Source organism: Staurois parvus, unplaced genomic scaffold (assembly GCF_062004578.1).
Source record: "Staurois parvus isolate SC_StPar_1 unplaced genomic scaffold, SC_StPar_1.0 ptg000599l, whole genome shotgun sequence".
Classification (NCBI taxonomy): Eukaryota; Metazoa; Chordata; class Amphibia; order Anura; family Ranidae; genus Staurois; species Staurois parvus.
This window is the reverse complement of record NW_028318395.1, coordinates 399,320-416,827: the sequence shown is the minus strand read 5'-3', so window position 1 is coordinate 416,827 and position 17,508 is coordinate 399,320.

Below are 17,508 nucleotides of genomic sequence, written 5' to 3'. Positions count from 1 at the left end.
GTTTGATCCCGACTTCTCTGATCCTCCCCTATTACCAGTGTCTACCTCTTATCTCCTCATGAGACATATTGTGTGGAGACATTGCACATGCTCAGTTTGGTGTGTATTGCTAGAGAGGTTGTTTTTTTGGGAGAGTGCATGTGATCAGCACAGGGCCAATCAGCACTGTCCAGACAGAGGGTCAGGGATTCTGCATCCTCCTAGAGAAAACTCTTTCTACAAGCTTTAGCCAGTGCTTGGTTGGACACTGATAGAAGTCAAAAGACTGCTCTAACTGCTGATGAGAAAAGGTATTTAGCAGTTTATGTTTACTAAAATAATTGCATTTCCATGTTCTGTGTGTACTGTGGGAGACCACATATAGTGAATGCAGGGTCCTGGGTTTAGTAACACTTTAAGACCTGCAGCTGTGTTTGTACAGCTGTTGCGTCCATGTAGCGTGACATAGGCTGCCTGCACACAGCTCCGGCCACATAAAAAAACACACCAATTCACATTGTACAGGCCGCAGTGCCCATGTGAATTGGCCCCAAGGTCTCATTCACAATTAGAGCTTTATTTAATAAACCAATACTGTTTTATCTTTTAGGTTTAGCAGGAATTTGTAAATTATGTTGTGTTTCTGTATGCTGATATTGATTTCAGCAAAAGCATAACTTTCATATTTTTAGGAAGGGGGGGCAGGGGCCGAGATCTATAACAGCAGCCCTGCATGGGCATTACCTAGTATAGGAAAGGGTCTACATTTTCACCAATAAATTTGGAATATTCCTTTATGCAGATGTATTTGTAACCTGAAAAAGAATAAACTTACAGGGTTTAAACTGTCTAGAACAACAGCAGTTTCTGCATCTCGTAGAGCTTTCTTTGTTTCACCTGTAGCAGAAATACAGAGTTCATATTTAAAGCAATATTACAGCAAACAAGAAGTCATAATGAAAGGCGATGCGTTACAAATATTCACGTCAATCCCGAGTTCCAGCTGCTTCTTGTTACTAAAATTATTGGGTCCCACAGAGGGGTCTTGGAAAAGCTCACGATCCCGATTCTCACGATAGGACACTGCTGCACTGCACAGGAGCGTATCCTCATAGGATTTGGGATCTTCGACTTTCCCAGGATCCCACAAGAAGACCCAGTGATGTCCCCTTGCCAGAAGCTTGTGGGTAAGGTAAGTCATTCTTTAGGATTCTATCCCAAAGGGTTTTTTTAATTGTCATAATCCAGTATTTTGACAGCAGGAGGTTAAGGCAGCTTTGCAAACGAACTTTGCATTTTAGTGCAAAGTCGGCTTTAGAAACAACAAAAATTTGACTACCTAAAGTGGAGCTACATTGCATCTGAGCACCACAAACCAAGAACGCTATTCAGTTCATTTTTTGTTATTCAAAGCAAACTCAACTATCCATCCATGTCTACATGCTTTATTTTGCTGAGAAATCATTTTGAAAAACACCCTCTAGCATTTATGGCTGGTGGAAGGCAGATGATTCATGTAGCATTTACTTCCTGGAATCCATCCGACCTTAGCTCAGGCATACAGGCAAGAAGGTGTGATTGGCTCAGCAAACCCCTCCTGACGACTCCTAGGATGTATGACATAATTTGCCTAGGCATGAAAACCAGGAAGTAACTAAAGAAAGGTAAAAACAATGTTTAAAACAAGTAAATACTTTCCTATCTATTTACTAATGCTACCAGCTTAAAGTGTTACTAAACCCACAATCAGTCTGTATATGCAGTAAAGTATGCTTGTTATGCTCCCTGTGGAACTTAAGGTATTAATCCTCTGCATTGTGTAAAAACGCTGTTCGTTCCTGACTTCAGTGATCCTCCCCTTCTTCCAGTGTCTCCCTCTTAGACATATGCGTGGAGACACTCTGCACATGCTCAGTTTAGTGTGCTAGAGAGTTTTTCTTTTTCTTGGGAAAGTGCATGTAATCAGCACAGGGCCAATCACCACTGTCCAAACAGAAGTCAGGGGTTTTGCATCCTCCTAGAGCAGAAAGGAAAACACCTCCTACATGTGCTCAGCTGGACACTGATAGAAGTCACAAGATTGTTCTAACTGCTGATGAGAAAAGGTATTTAGCAGTTTTTATTTACTAAAATAATTGCACTTCCATGTTGTGTGTACTGTGGGAGATGAGATATAGTGAATGCAGGGTCCTGGGTTTACTAACACTTTGAGGATTGCAAAAAAATCAGTGTTGATTGAGAAAGTGAAGTTCCACTTTAAAGATAACCTAAAGATAACTGGACTTTATTTGTTGTGTGTATATATATATATTATATATTCATGTACTCAGCTGCTCACACTACCTTATGTTCATGTAGGTATATTTAACCAGTACATCCTAAAAATGTTTTTGCCCTTGTTTGTACACTGCATCACTTACAGTTCTAACAAATGTTTGAGAAATGAGCCTGCCAGTTTGGGAATATATACTTTTTACCAGAAGCATACTAAGTGGAATACATTAGGAAGTTCCAGAAGATACATTCCATGGGGTATTATTTAGCAGTTGTATTCAAGAACACCAATGTGTTCATTATGACTACTGCAAACAAAATAACTGCTTCATGCAGAGATAATACTGTTTTAATGTCTACATATGCATAGCTGCCAGAATGTGAATTCTCCAAAGGCACTTTACCGATTGGCAAACCTATGAAAGTGTACTACATGCGGTGCCTCCACCATGTTAGCAAAACAGAAAAATAGCCATGTAAAAGAACTCTGTCATATTTTGGCCTGTATTCTTAGCATATATTTGTTGCAGAGATTCTATAGTTATCTCGCCATAAATCATAGTTTCCATCTGCTGTGTCTCTGTTTGACATTATGTACTGAAGATGAGATTTTTGGTAGTTAAAACCAACCATAGATGTCATTAGGGAGAATTGATTAGGAAATGAACAGTCAAATTAATTTGTCTTCTGACGTTAGCTTCCATAGGAAATTATTATATAAAACTGTTTAAAGTTGTGGTTTACCTAAAAAAAAAATCCCTACAGATTTAATCACATCAATCTTACCTATAATAAAGTATGTTCTAGGTTGTGCAGGCAACAGGATCCTGGATAAATCTTCACCGCGGGAATGCCTGTCCTCTTCCTGTCTCTGAATATTCGGGGCTGCAAAGGTTAACAGCTTCAGGTCATCAGGCAGACCAGTAGTACAGATAGTTTGATGGGGACACTCCCATTGTGAAAAGCTCTTTCACTGATTAGACTGCACCATCTGTGAATGAGAGAGAGAATTCTGGGACTCTCCCCATATCACAGATCATGTTACAAGCAGTGTAACCAATAAAAGAAGCTTTCCCAATGGAGGAGAAGGTAGTTGAGGTGTGTCCCTGTTGGGCCATTTGTACAGCTCTTCTGCCTGAAGAGCCGAAGTTAACCATCACAGCGCTATGGAAGTCCGAAGATAGGAAGAGGACAGACATCCCTGCTCTGGGTCTAAATGACTACTGTAAACTACTATTTGTTTTGGACAAAGACACTAAGAGGTATATTTATAAAAAACCTCAAAGAGCTATTCATCCTGTGAAACTACAAAAAAAAAAAAATTTGAACTGTGAAACGGCATGTACATTCATTCTGTGCAAATGGAGCAAAAACAAATGTTATTAGGCTTTGTTCTCTCCTGGTGGCATGTTTTTCATTCACACAGAATAGAATCAACCAGGAAAATACCACATTATGGCCATCAGATAGAACTGAATACTTATTTACTATAATCATCAGCTTCATCTAGCGGCCCTTATGCATTATTTTCCTGTTTCGCTTAATTCTCATACAACCAATTTATTTGTCTTTGGACTTTAAATGAGGCACAACACACACGACCAACGAATAAATAGTTTCCCACAATAATTTTTTATTTTTAATAAATGAGTAAACTTCTCATTGCTTACAAAAAGAGAATAAAATGGCCACAATCTGATTTGTAATAAATCCATACTAATGCATTTTATAAATAATTGGATTTACAATTGCCTATATACAATCCAGATGTCAATACATAGTTACATTAAAATTGCATCCAAAAACTCGACACGTTTTGTGACTCTTAGTTCACTTCTTCAGGAGTAGATGCATGTATAATATAAATCAGCTAAAAATACATATTTCAAAATGGTAATCGCCAGGGGAGTCTCACCCGGGAGCTGTGGAAGTACGAACTTATGAGGACCCAAGGGGACAAGCCAGAAGCAGACTCAAAGTGGGTGGGCAATCATGATAGCACCCAAAATAATAACATGTATCAAGAGCTGTACATCAAAGTATTGCTTCTCAGTATCCTCATCTCTTTATTCTCAATGAATGAAAGACCTGGAGAGAAAATACCCTAATAACATTTGCTTTGCCTTCATTTGCACAGAAGGAATGTACATGTCGTTTCATGGGACAAATAGCTATATTTTTTATTAATGCCCTCCAAAGGATTTACCACCCTTCACCACAAAAAATAAAGTCCAGTTACCTTTAGGTTATCTTTAACCACTTGCCCTCCAGAGGATTTACCCCCTTCCTGACCAGGCCATTTTTTGCATTACGGCGCTGCGTTACTTTAACTGACAATTATGCGGTCATGCAATGTTGTACAGAAATGAAATTTATGTCCTTTTTTCCCACAAATAGAGCTTTCTTTCGGTGGTATTTGATCACCTGTGTGTTTTTTATTTTTTGTGCTATAAACAAAAAAAGACTGACAATTTTGAAAAAAACAATATTTGTGAATTTTTGCTATAAAACATATCCAGTAAAAAAAATTTAAAAATCTACTTTCTTCATAAATTTAGGCCAAAATGTCTTTACTAAAAAAAATCTGTGTAAATGATTTGGTTTATTTGAAAGTTATAGCATTTACAATTGGCAGTATATATACTGGAATTTTTTTTTTTTTATTCTAGTAATGGCAGCGATCAGCGACTTATAGTGGGACTGCGGTGGGCATTCTGACACTGGGTGGGAACTAACTGCTATTAACATCCCCAGTGACACTAATACAGTGATCAGTGCTAATAAAAAGCAATGACACTGTACTAATGACACTGGGCAGGAAGGGGTTAACATCTGGGGCACAGCAGAGAAGTACAGAGAAGTACACAGCAACATGTTCTTGCTGGCAGGAGAGAGACCTGTGTTGTTTACACACAGGTCTCTCTCCTGTCAGTGTTATTCGGCGATCGTTGGGTGCCGGCAGGGAATCTCCGACCGGGACACGGTGACTGACATGCCGGCGGCGCGGATAGGGAAATGCAAATCATGTAGATATACGTGATTTTGGGCAGCTCTGCCACCTTGTACCAGTACTTCTACTATAGGGCAGCTGGGAAGCGGTTCATAAATACACCCAATGGTATTGTAACCCCCAAGAGGGTTACCATTGCAACAGCTAGTATTTTAACCACTTACCATCCGGTCCATGTCTATAAATGGTCGGACGAGAGCACTGCCAAAGTGGGTTGATGTTTCTAAATGTCACTTGTATTCACTGCATGTGCATGCTCCCTGTGCGTCCTCCGGACACAGTGGAACACCGATTACTGTATGGGACCTCTGTTTGAGGTCCCGATTCATGTGATCACTGATTGGCTAATCAGTAATCACATGAACAGCAGTAAACAAGATGTCACTTCCTGACATCATTGCTTACTACTAGTGAAATTTGTGAATGATCACAGAGGTCACATGGTACAAGGCTATTCACAACAGCCTTGTACCATGTGACAAGCTGTGACCAATTTACAGCTCGTACAGTATTTCTCAATGGCTGCAAGAATGCAGCCAGAGAGCAATAGAAATGATTGCTTTTATAGCATTTATGGGTGTAAAAGCAATCAGTGTAAAAAAAGAAAAAGAAATCTTCATCACCCCCCACAAGTAGTATAGTGTCACTATGGTGACACTGTACTGTTAGGGTGACAGTATATTAAAAAAATAATAATAATAATATAAAAAAAGTAAAAAAAAAAATTTAGAAAAATTAGAATTTTTGGCTATAAACGAATTCGGGCTTTATTTTTTACTAAAAAGATTGCTGAATACATTTTGGCCAATATTTATGAAGAAAGATTATATATTTTCTAAATTTTATAAGAAAACACTTTTTTTCAACATTTTTGGACTTTTTAATTTATATAGCAAAAAAATAAAAAAATCGCAGTGATGAATAAATACCACCAAAATAAAGTTGTATCTTTCTAAAAAAAAAAAATGCTAAAAAATTAATATGGGTTCAGTGTTGCATGACTGCGCAATTGTCATTCAAAGTGTGATAGCACTGAAAGCTGAAAATTGGCTTGGGCAGGAAGAGGGTGAAAGTGTCTGGACTTGAAGTGGTTAAGGTGATCAGCCAAGTCACACATTTTTCTCAGCACAGGTTTTCTTTAATAAGGTTTCCCAAAGAGCAAACTGCCTCAAAGTGGTTCTCCAGGATGGGGAAGAGTTAGTCTTTGATGGAATATCCCCACTTCATGTCTCAGAGACCTGACTGGAATTAAAAAGTAAATCACATCTTTGACAGTGATCGCCAGGAAATTTCCCTTCATTTCTTTTATGGTGCCAACTGTCAATAGTGGGATTTCCTTGAGACAAAAAGGGAGGGTAAAAGCTGGCAATAGATGGATTGAAATCGGACCTGTTGATAAAAGTCAATCTAAGAATCTACTTTTGTTGAACAGGCTTGTCGAAGTCTCCACTGTCAGAATACAATGACCCAGCGGGGAAAATTCCTCTCCCACCCTAGTGTGGATGGAAGGATACATACTTTATTTTTCATTCAACCTGCTGGCTGAACAAAATAAATGATACATCAATGGCCAGTCTAAATCTTCCCAGTGGGGATACAGACACCAATAAGAACAATAATAAATGTTTGCTGCTTAGTTGCTACTGGTTATTGTACCATATCTTACCATACCAATGACTGTACTTTGCTGTATGCCCACTTATATAAACATATGGATAAAACATTCATATATTTCCATCTTACCACACTTGACAAGTGCAAATGCTCGACGAGTCAATACAGGGGTGTGCAGAAATGTTCCTACAGAGCAGCCAACAGTACATATTTTCTGTAAAGAAAAAATAACACTTCTTTTTAAGTTGTGAGCCTAAAAGTCATGTACTGTATAGTGAAGTTTCATACTGAAAAACTGATCCTCAACACAAGCAGTGTTTTCTATGCTGTCTTTAGCTAACCCAGGGTGCTCTAGGAATCCTTTCTCAAATATAAGATGTTTATTTGTAAAACAAAGATTGTGTATGCAAAAATTGTTAAAAAAAAAATATGATATATTAGCGTAATAAACTTAAAAATATTTTTAAAAAACAAAAAAATAATAAAGATAAACCAGACTATTATAATTTCATTTTAAAATAAACCTGCAGTGCCTCAACAATGCATTGTTCAATGCCTGGCCGGCCTATCACCAGGTGCAAGAACAGGAGTGGGAGAAGAGGTGAACCTGCATGCCTGAAGGTGGAGGAGCACAATAGATTTGCACACCTCTTGAAGTCACTGGTGCATTACTTTATTTGTTGGAAGAAAGAGACTGTTATATCGCTTTTGGACTGCATTTTGCACTTTATTAAGTATTATCTATCATTCACCATTTATCTTTTTTTTTGTATATATTCAATTCAGTATAGCTACTTATCTTTTTTTAGTAAGCACTTTTTGTGAATATCTAGCCCAGTTGAACATTTACTTGACTTACCTGATTCATCACCTATTGATTGCTCAGCCGGGCATTTGTTTTACAATAATTTAATACTGTTTTTTTTTGGTTTTCACACTTTATGCTTCAACTCAGCCGGTTGTTTATTATAGCTCAGCCAGGTGTTTACTGCTATTGTGATTGTGTTTTATTTCTGATATACATTTCACATATTTATTAATGTTCTTGTTGTTTTTTACACTTTATTCTTCAGCTCAGCCAGGTGTTTATTATAGGTTGGCCAGGAGTTTATTGCTACTTGATTATGGTTTATTTTGATTAATGTTTGACATATCATTTGGATTTAGTGGCTCAGCCAGTTTTCTTATTTACTATTGACTTTATTTGTTTCACAGCTTTATTCATTTACACATTGGGTTTGATGCTCAGGAGGGTGTTTATTTATTATTAGTTTACTTTTTGGGTCACTAGGGGGCAGCGCAGCACTATTCTTGGGGAATTTTATGCAAATATGTACTTTTAGACAGTTGATAGTTGCTGTGGAAACTTTGGGGCTCCATTGGCATCATGCTGAGATAGAGGGGGGAATGATATTGTGAAAGAAACTTCAGAATTAGTAATCTTTCTCAGAAGTCATTTAGAATTTTGCTTTAAACCATTCACACCAGCCAGCATTGCTTATGACTGATAAATTCCAGATCTGTATGCTAACGATGTTATTTATTTGTGGACATTAGCTTGCATAGTCTTTAATTTATCTCAAATTAAAATACTAATTTTGCCCAGCAGGGGTGTATTGGAGCTGAATAAAGACCTGCAGTACTCCTACAGGGCACTGACTATGTCCGAATTACATTGTAATTCATTTTATAATTGCATTGCTTGTGTTTAGAAAAACACAAACATTATAACCTGAGGGGGCACATAACAAGGTATGAGGCTGACAGCATGCTCTTATCTATTAATTCATTTACTTAGAGAAGATTAACAAAATAAAGGAAAATCTGTAATGAGAATAAAAGGGATATCTAGAGTGTATGCGTAATGACTAGCAATTGCTGTGCAAGAATCTGAATATGAGAGAGAGAGCGCAAATTGCTTCATTTCTATAACAAGTAATCATTTGAGATTGAATGCATATGTTAAAACAAGTTATTGCATTCAGCTTCCGAACTTGTCATCATTCTTAGCTAATGTTTGCATAGCTGCATGTTGGGTATTCTACAGTAACTAATTATTTTCCAAAAAATAATAATCATAAAGAATCTGTTTAAAGGTGTCTGTACTGCTGAAGAAGCCGTCATGTTTGGTGAACTTATTTCAGAAGATTGTAAAATGAGCAAACAGTGTGGCCAGGCGTGGGGAAAGAAAATAGAATTCTAGGATGTATCAGTAGAGGAGTCACCAGCAGGAGGAAGGAGGTCCTGATTCCCCTATATATATCTTTAGTTAGATCTCATTTAGAATACTGTATCCAGTTCTGGAGAACTCACCTACAAAATGATATTGATAAGATAGAATGAGACCAGAGACGGGTAATAAAAATGGTGAAAGGTCTAGGGGAGTGACTTCAGGAACGTAACATGTACAGTCTGGAGGAAAGAAGGGAAAGGGGACACATGACTGAAACCTTTAACCACCTTCCACCTGCCATATAGACCAATGACGGGCGCAAAGTGGTTCTCTCGTTCTGATAGGATGTCATATGACGTCCTTCCATTCTCACCGCGCATGCACGGCTCAGGGAGCTCGAGGGACATTCTCACCTCATGCACGGCTCGAGGGACACAGCAGATCATGGAAAGAGCTGAAGATGTCGGCTCGGTCATGTGATCAGCTGTGTCCAATCACAGCTGATCACATGTAAACACGGAAATGCAGGTTATCGGCATTTCTCTCCTCTCGAGCTGTCACATTGACAGCTCGAGAAGAGAGGAGAGCCAGTAATCGACTTTCCGTGGAGGGGACATGTGCACTGATCATCAGGGCACTGATGATCAGTGTGCCCTGATGATCAGTGTAGCCCCAGCAGTGCCACCTGTCAGTGTCCATCAGTGCCAGCAGTCAGTGCTCATCAGTGCCACATCAATGCCACATATCAGTGCATACCAGTGCACATCAATGCCACATATCAGTGCCCATCTGAGCTGCCTTTCAATGTCACCCATCAGTGCCAGTCAGTGCCACCTATCAATGCCAATCAGTGCCACCTATCAGTGCTGCCAATCAGTGCCACCTATAAGTGCCAGTCAGTGTCACCTATCAGTGCACATCAGTACCGCCTATCAGTGCCAGTCACTGCTGCCTAACAGTGCCAGTCAGTGCTGCCTATCGGTGCCAGTCAGTGCCGCCTAACAGTGCCAGTCAGTACCGCCTAAGAGTGCCAGTCAGTGCTGCCTAAAAGTGCCAGTCAGTGCCGCCTATCAGTGCCAGTCAGTGCTGCCTAACAGTGCCAGTCAGTGCCGCCTAACAGTGCCAGTCAGTGCTGCCTAACAGTGCCAGTCAGTGCCGCCTAACAGTGCCAGTCAGTGCTGCCTATCAGTGCCGTCCATCAGTGCCATATATCAGTGTCATGTATCAGTGCTGCCTTTCAGTGCTCATCAGTGATGCCTGTCAATGCCCATCAGTGCAACCTACCAGTGCCTCCTCATCAGTGCCCATCAGTGCCACAAATCAGTGTCCATCAGTGCAGCCTATCAGTGCCCATCACTGCAGCCTCATTAGCGCACATCAGTGAAGGAGAAAAATCACTTATTTACAAAATTGTATAACAAAAACTAAAAAAAAACGTTTTTTTTCAAAATTTTCAGTGGTTTTTGGTTTGTTTAAGAAAAAATAAAAAACCCAGAGGTGATTAAATACCACCAAAAGAAAGCTCTATCTGTCTCAAAAAAAATGATAAAAATTTCATATGGGTACAGTGTTGAATGATCGTGCAATTGTCATTCAAAGTGTGACAGCGCTGAGAGCTGGAAATTGTCCTGGGCAGGAAGGGGCTATAAGTGCCCTGTAGGCTAGTGGTTAAATACATCAAGGGGGTGAATAAGGTTCAGGCGTGCAGTGTTTTCAACATGAAACCAAAATCAAGAACACGGGGACATGACCTTAAACTAACTGGAGGAATGTTCAAAACTAATCTCAGAAAGTACTATTTTACTGAAATAGTTGATGCTTGGAATAAACTTCCAGGAGAGGTAGTGAGCCAGTCAACAGTAAATAGCTTCAAACATACTTGGGACAAGCATAGACCTATACTCAGACAATAAAGTTAACAAACAAAAAAAACCCAAAACCCTCCCCCCAAAAAAAAACCCTAAACAAACCCAAAAAACTAAAATAAAAAAAAAGAAAACAAAAAAAAACACACACAAAAAAACGATGGACCAATCAGTCTTTTTCTGCCATCACTTTTCTATGTTTCTAACTGGCCTTTCCTTACACTGACCTTCAGACAATCGCAACAGAGATTTGGTAAATGACTATCAATATCTCTTCCATCATCATAAATGAGAGCAGAAGTCAAGTTAAAGCATTTTTCTTAGCTCTTAACCTTGAAACAATTAGAAACTGTCCTTTATTTTCATGTTGGGCAGAATTTTCCTCACTTAAAAGTTTGAGTTTTGGGAAAAAATAATAAACGCACATATTTTTGAAGAAAAAAAATGTACATTTATTATTTTTTCCAGCAGGAGCTTGAAAAGCACTGCACCCATGATCAGTGGATTATGGGTGCTATGTCAGGCTCCTGCAGACAAGCCCCACAACTTTTAGAGGTATGGGCTGTCAGTTTTAAAGCTACAGGGCTTGTGAGCTCATCAAGTGCGCTCATCAGTGCTCTCCCTGTTAATTGAGAACTACAAGCTGTCTACTGCGGTGGCAGATGGGACTTTCAGATCTCTCATTCACAGATTCCTGTTAGACCCTGGATGTCTCATTAAAGAGAACCTGTCACCTGTCAAAGTTCTGTAAAAAAAACCTTTTTTTTTTAATTATAAAAAATTAAAGTTACACCCATGCACATAAAATCCCCCCCCCCCCAAAAAAAATTTTTTTAGATCCCCAACCTTTCCCCACCCTCACATATATGCAGGTAAATGTGATGCTCGCATTGAAGACACTGATGCATGAAACCGTTGATTGCTATACGCATGTTACATTTCGTGAGAGCAATATTTCTAGCACCAGACCTCACCTGTAATGCCAAACTGATGACCTACAGGGGTTTGTAGATATTTTTCTGGCCCATGCAAATTTAAAGTTTCATATTTTTTACCAAAACAATTGGGCAATTTATTGTAATTTATTGTCTGCCTTAAACTCTACTTTACTGTATTTTGTTCTGAAATTTATATAGACCTTTTCTTTAATATTGTGCAACATAATAAATTGCAGGTACCACTGTTTTATTCTCTACGGTGTTTGCTTTCAGAAATTATATAATATATAATGTTTTAGGGGTTTATGCAAACTTCAGGCCTAAAATGGTTTTTTAAACGTGTGCAAAAATTTCAAAAATGTTTCTGACAGCGAAAAGGTTAATGATGGTTTCTGGCTCCACAGCACTGCAGGCAACGCTTCTGGGGTAAGACAAAAGGACATAGGCTAGCCACTCACACACAAGTTGGCTTCGGTTTGCTACTTTTTCCTGACACAGGTAAAGCTGCCCTATGTCTGTTATATGTCACTGTATTGTTGTGTGTACAAAATGGCACCACATGCTTGCCATATCTGTCATTGAATTTCAGTAACAGTATTTAGCAAGTAGAGATTTTTTGTATTTATCTTTTTTTTTTAAATTTTCATATAATTTTTTTTTATTGTAAGGCCATCCTAGCCCAGTTGGACCAAATATGGGCAGGGACAGCAATGCAATATGGGAGCTACCTTAAAAAAAAATTGGCCTAAATGTCCCTATGCAAAATATTAAATAAAGGCGTGTCTTGCAAGATAAGGCTGCCAGCTCAGATACTTGCCTTGAAAAAGTGATGGCTACAAGGAAGTAGAGATAAGAATGTCTCTCATGTTAACCATTTCAATACGGGCACTTCCTGTCCAGGCCATTTTTCAGGTTTCAGCGCTCTCACACCTTGAATGACAATTGCGCGGTCATACAACATTGTACCCAAACTAAAATGTTATAATTTTCTTCACACAACTAGAGCTTTCTTTTGGTGGTATTTAATCACTGCCAGGGTTTTTATTTTTTGCTAAATTAACAAAACATTAGCGAAAATTTTGGAAAAAAAAACACGTTTTTCTTTGTTTCTGTTATAAAAGTTTGCAAATAAATAATTGTTCTTCATAAATTTAGGCCGAGATGTATTCTGCTACATGTCTTTGGTGAAAATAACTCAAATTAGGATGTATTTTTTAGTTTGTAGGAAAGTTATAGAGTTCACAAACTATGGTATAGATCTGAATATTGATCAATCCTGAAGTACTGACAGCCAATCTAATTTCTTGAGGTCCAAGAATGTCAGAAAAGTACAGATATCCCCCAAATGACCACTTTTTGCAAAGTAGACAGTCCAATGTATTTCATAAGAGGCATGGCAAATTTTTTAAGTTGTATTTTTTTTGTCATAATTTTTCGGAAAATGAAAAAATTTAAAAAACTATTTTCACTATTTTTTTTTACATACTATCACCAGTGCAGTACAGCATCATCATATAACTGGCATTGCGGTGATCAGGGACACTGACTGGTGACAGTATGAAAAAATATATATATAATTTTTATTATTATTTTTAATTTTTTATTACATTTTGTTTCTTTTTTAAGATTTTTTTTTTCATATTTCACTATGACCAAAGTAGTACAATGTTACCATAGTAACACTGTACTACTTTGGGGAAGTGATCAGTATTTTTTTTTTTTTTTTTACACAATTTGCTTATAGCAAAGAATTACTTTGCTATAAGCAAGCATTTACCTGAATGACATCGATTCATTCAGGGGTTTTTTTGGTTTTTTTGTGCTTAGCTGTGATTTGGCCACGGCTAATCACATGACACAGCTGGGCTGTGATTGGCCCAGCTTGTGCATGTGATCGCTGTGACCATTCACAGCTAGACACTAGTATACAATGGATGGCATGAATGAAGCCATCCATTGTATACAACTGTCATGTGACCTGCTGTGATTGGTCACAGCAGGTCACATGGTACTGGCAACGGGGCCGGTACTCAGATCTGTCATCAGCCGTGTCCGAGGTCTAGAAATATTGCACACACTTGGCACACACTTTGTCAGTGGCTTTAGTAGACTACAATCTAAGAGGAAGGTTTTAATCAAAATTATTGTTATTATTATTAGTGTATTATTTCACTTAAAAAAGACAAAAAAAATTACCCTGTTTATGCACGCTATGTGAGGTGCTTTAGTAGGTGGAACTTTCAAAGAGAGACAACAGGCAGGTTTATTAATAGGAAATCAAAATTAAAGTGTTTTGTTTCACAGAAAAAAACAGAAATATTGTACTGACTTAAGGCACAGTATTTAATTAGAACATTGAGTGTGCTACACACACTCAAAATAACTTCATCAAAAGTACACAGGGCATGTGCAGTGCATCATTCTGGCTTGCTCCCATACCCCCCCCCCCCCCCTTCCATTCCCCATCCGTTATTGGCTCATACTAATTAAAGCCATGAGTTGCTGTGTAAAAAAAAAAGAAAAAAGAAAAAAAAAAGAGTCTGATTCAGTGTTCACCCACATTGTTCATACGTGAAATAGAGAGATACAAAGTAACATTGGTACTTTCGTATCCACTCTCTTTCATCACTCTACAAATCAAAGGGATGAGCTTCAATCTGCAGATTATTATTATTATACAGTATTTATAAAGCGCCAATAGTTCACTCAGCGCTGTACATTACAAAGGGGGACAGAACATGTGACAGAACAACAATACAATGCAAAACATGAGGGGATCGAGGGCCCTGCTCTTTCGAGCTTACAATCTAGAAGGGATGGGATAGATGATGTCAGTTCGGTCAGCCGTTCTCAACAGGGGTGCCAGGGTGCCGCAAGAGGTCTTCATGGAGAGAATGGCTGTCACTTGAGCCCAAGCTCCCAATCCCCAGCCGCACTGTACGTCGGCACTGGGAGCCGTCACACCGCACAGCAAAGTGTAAGCAAAGGGAAGGGGAGTATCTTCTAGGCTCTCTGCTTCCCCAATAGAATGAAGTACCCAGCTGTGTGATGGAAGCTAAAGTACTGTAACTTTTCATAATGCTGTATACATGTTCCTGTGTGTGTGTACATGTATGTGTGTATGTGTACATGTGTGTGTATGTGTACGTGTGTGTGTAAATGTGTATGTGTGTGTACGTACGTGTGTGTGTGTTTGTATATGTATGTTTGTTTTTATATATGTGTACATGTATTTTACTTTTAATCTCGACCCCCTATTCCTGTCCTTTCAGAACTGTCTCAAAAATTGCTAAAAATTTCATTTGAATACAGTGTTGCATGACTGCACAATTGTCATTCAAAGTGCGACAGTGCTGAAAGCTGAAAATTGCCCTGGGCAGGAAGGTGAAAGTGCGTGGTATCGAAGTGGTTAAGATAACGCTGGTCAAAAAAGAATGTGTTTTTTTTAGTTTTGTTATTTTTTTTGCCTATGGATTACATAAAAAGAAACATTTTTAAGGCAATATCACAAAAATAATGATTGCGGATGTATAGGTGTGAGAGTTGAAGTGGTTAAGCACTTTTACTAGGCCACATTCTGAACAGGAAATTAAAAAAAAAATCAACATTAGAGTGTATTTAATAAATCACAGTTGCAGTACCAAAATTTTTTAAAAAATGTGTAAAAAACGTTTTGCGCCGCTACTAGAAAAGATGGGACTATTGGGACAGCAGCACACACCTGACTATACCACTATAGAAAAAACAACAAACAGAACATTTATGTTGTGATAATCACAATAATGCCACAGACATTCCAAAACAAATAAAGAGATGAGAAGACAATAGATAATACACCATAACATAATCAGTAAATGGAAGGAATATGGGAGTGAAGGGAAAGGTGAAATAATAAAGGTCCAAAATGAGGACCAAAAGGTGTAACAAGCAATAAACCGTGACCGTGGGCAAAACGGACGGAAATGAATAAAATATTAACTAAATTACAGTATTGGTGGGACATATGAGTCCATCATAACGTAAATGAAATAACGTGAATACAGCTAATAAGAACGTGGAGCAAAATGTGAAATGGGGATGATATCCCCCTCACTGGTGGACCATACTGTTTGTGAAGATCCACATCACCAAATGTCATAAATGCACACTCACCAAACATTACAACTTCATTATCATGGAGATTCATAGCACTTTCAAATCCTCTGGATAAACACTCTATGATCTGTTCCTAACTACTCCATGGGGTTAATTTATTAAAGGAAAATAGATTTTACCTATTAGCCTATTTGTTTTTAGTAAGTCAACTCCCATACCTCCACACTGCAGTAAGGCTGAAGGGGGTTGGCATATAAGAAAACCTGCATGATTGGCCCTTCTAAGCCACCTGACAGGAAGTGCATTGTTGATAATTGGTTGCTTGATTTTCTCAAATTGCAAATGACTTGAGCTCAGATCAAACTCATGGGTGACCCCAATTCGAAGATCATCTCTAATGGCAACTAAACAGATTATGTAATTGAAATGTTCAGATTGGCTGCTATGGATTATGTTACGATTAACGCCTTTGCGTTATACAATGCTATATAATATAGATAGATAGATAGATAGATAGATAGATTATATTTTAGAGGCTAAGAGTCAGGCACACTTAGAACATACCTTTTGTATGGATGAGGTTTGTAATGCTTTAGTATACTGCAACACTGCTTTTCCATGCTGATTTATATTTTGAAAAGCAATACCTAAGTGATAATAGGTTTCATAAATCTGAAACAGAAACAGTATTACTGTAAAATATATAATATTGCATAATTATAAATAAATGTACAACCAAGTATGTTTTTTATAAATTTGCAAAAGCATTAGGAAACCTAAGAATGTCCTGTAGGTATGTAAATACACATTTTTTAGTTATAGACAGAAAGCTTTAAACAGGTTCACAGTGGAACAAAAGCAATCTACTGTCTGGGCATCCTATTCCAACACTGATTTTCGTATAGTATTTGTTCAGCAAGGTGTGATTGCACAAAAAGTCTTCAAAATATTGTTAGCACAAGGAGACCTTTGCAAATGCTTATTTATGGAACTCACATATTGCAAAACCAAGTGAGCTAAAAATTAAAATCCTTTGAATTTATGTTAGAAAAAGGCAAGCTTGTTCTCCTTGCCAGCTTGTTCACAATTTTTGAGCAATTTGGGGCAATTTTTAGGCATTTTTGCCACAGCACCCCTAAAAAACCTAGACAGTACCCCAGGGTTCCATGACATCCTGGTTGAGAAAGATTGCTTAAGGGCATTTATGTAAAGTAGCAGGTTCTGAGATGTTAAAACAACAGTAATGAAAATCTTTTTCTATTATACTATAGTCCTTTTACAATTATTTATATATACAGTATATGGCTTTATTCAACTGTTTTATATTTTATATCCTCTAGATTTAGAGTGATTTTAAAGCTTAATTTTTTTTTTATTAAAATAAAAAACATGCCAAACTTACATAGTAAATATACAAAAAACAATCAGCGCAGTGTCACCCCTCTGTGTATCCAGAACAATTGCAGTTAAACATCAAAAGTACTTCTCACCACACCATAGAACATAAATCATACATAGGATGTAGCGCAAAAACTCAATACAAATATGTGAAAAAATAAA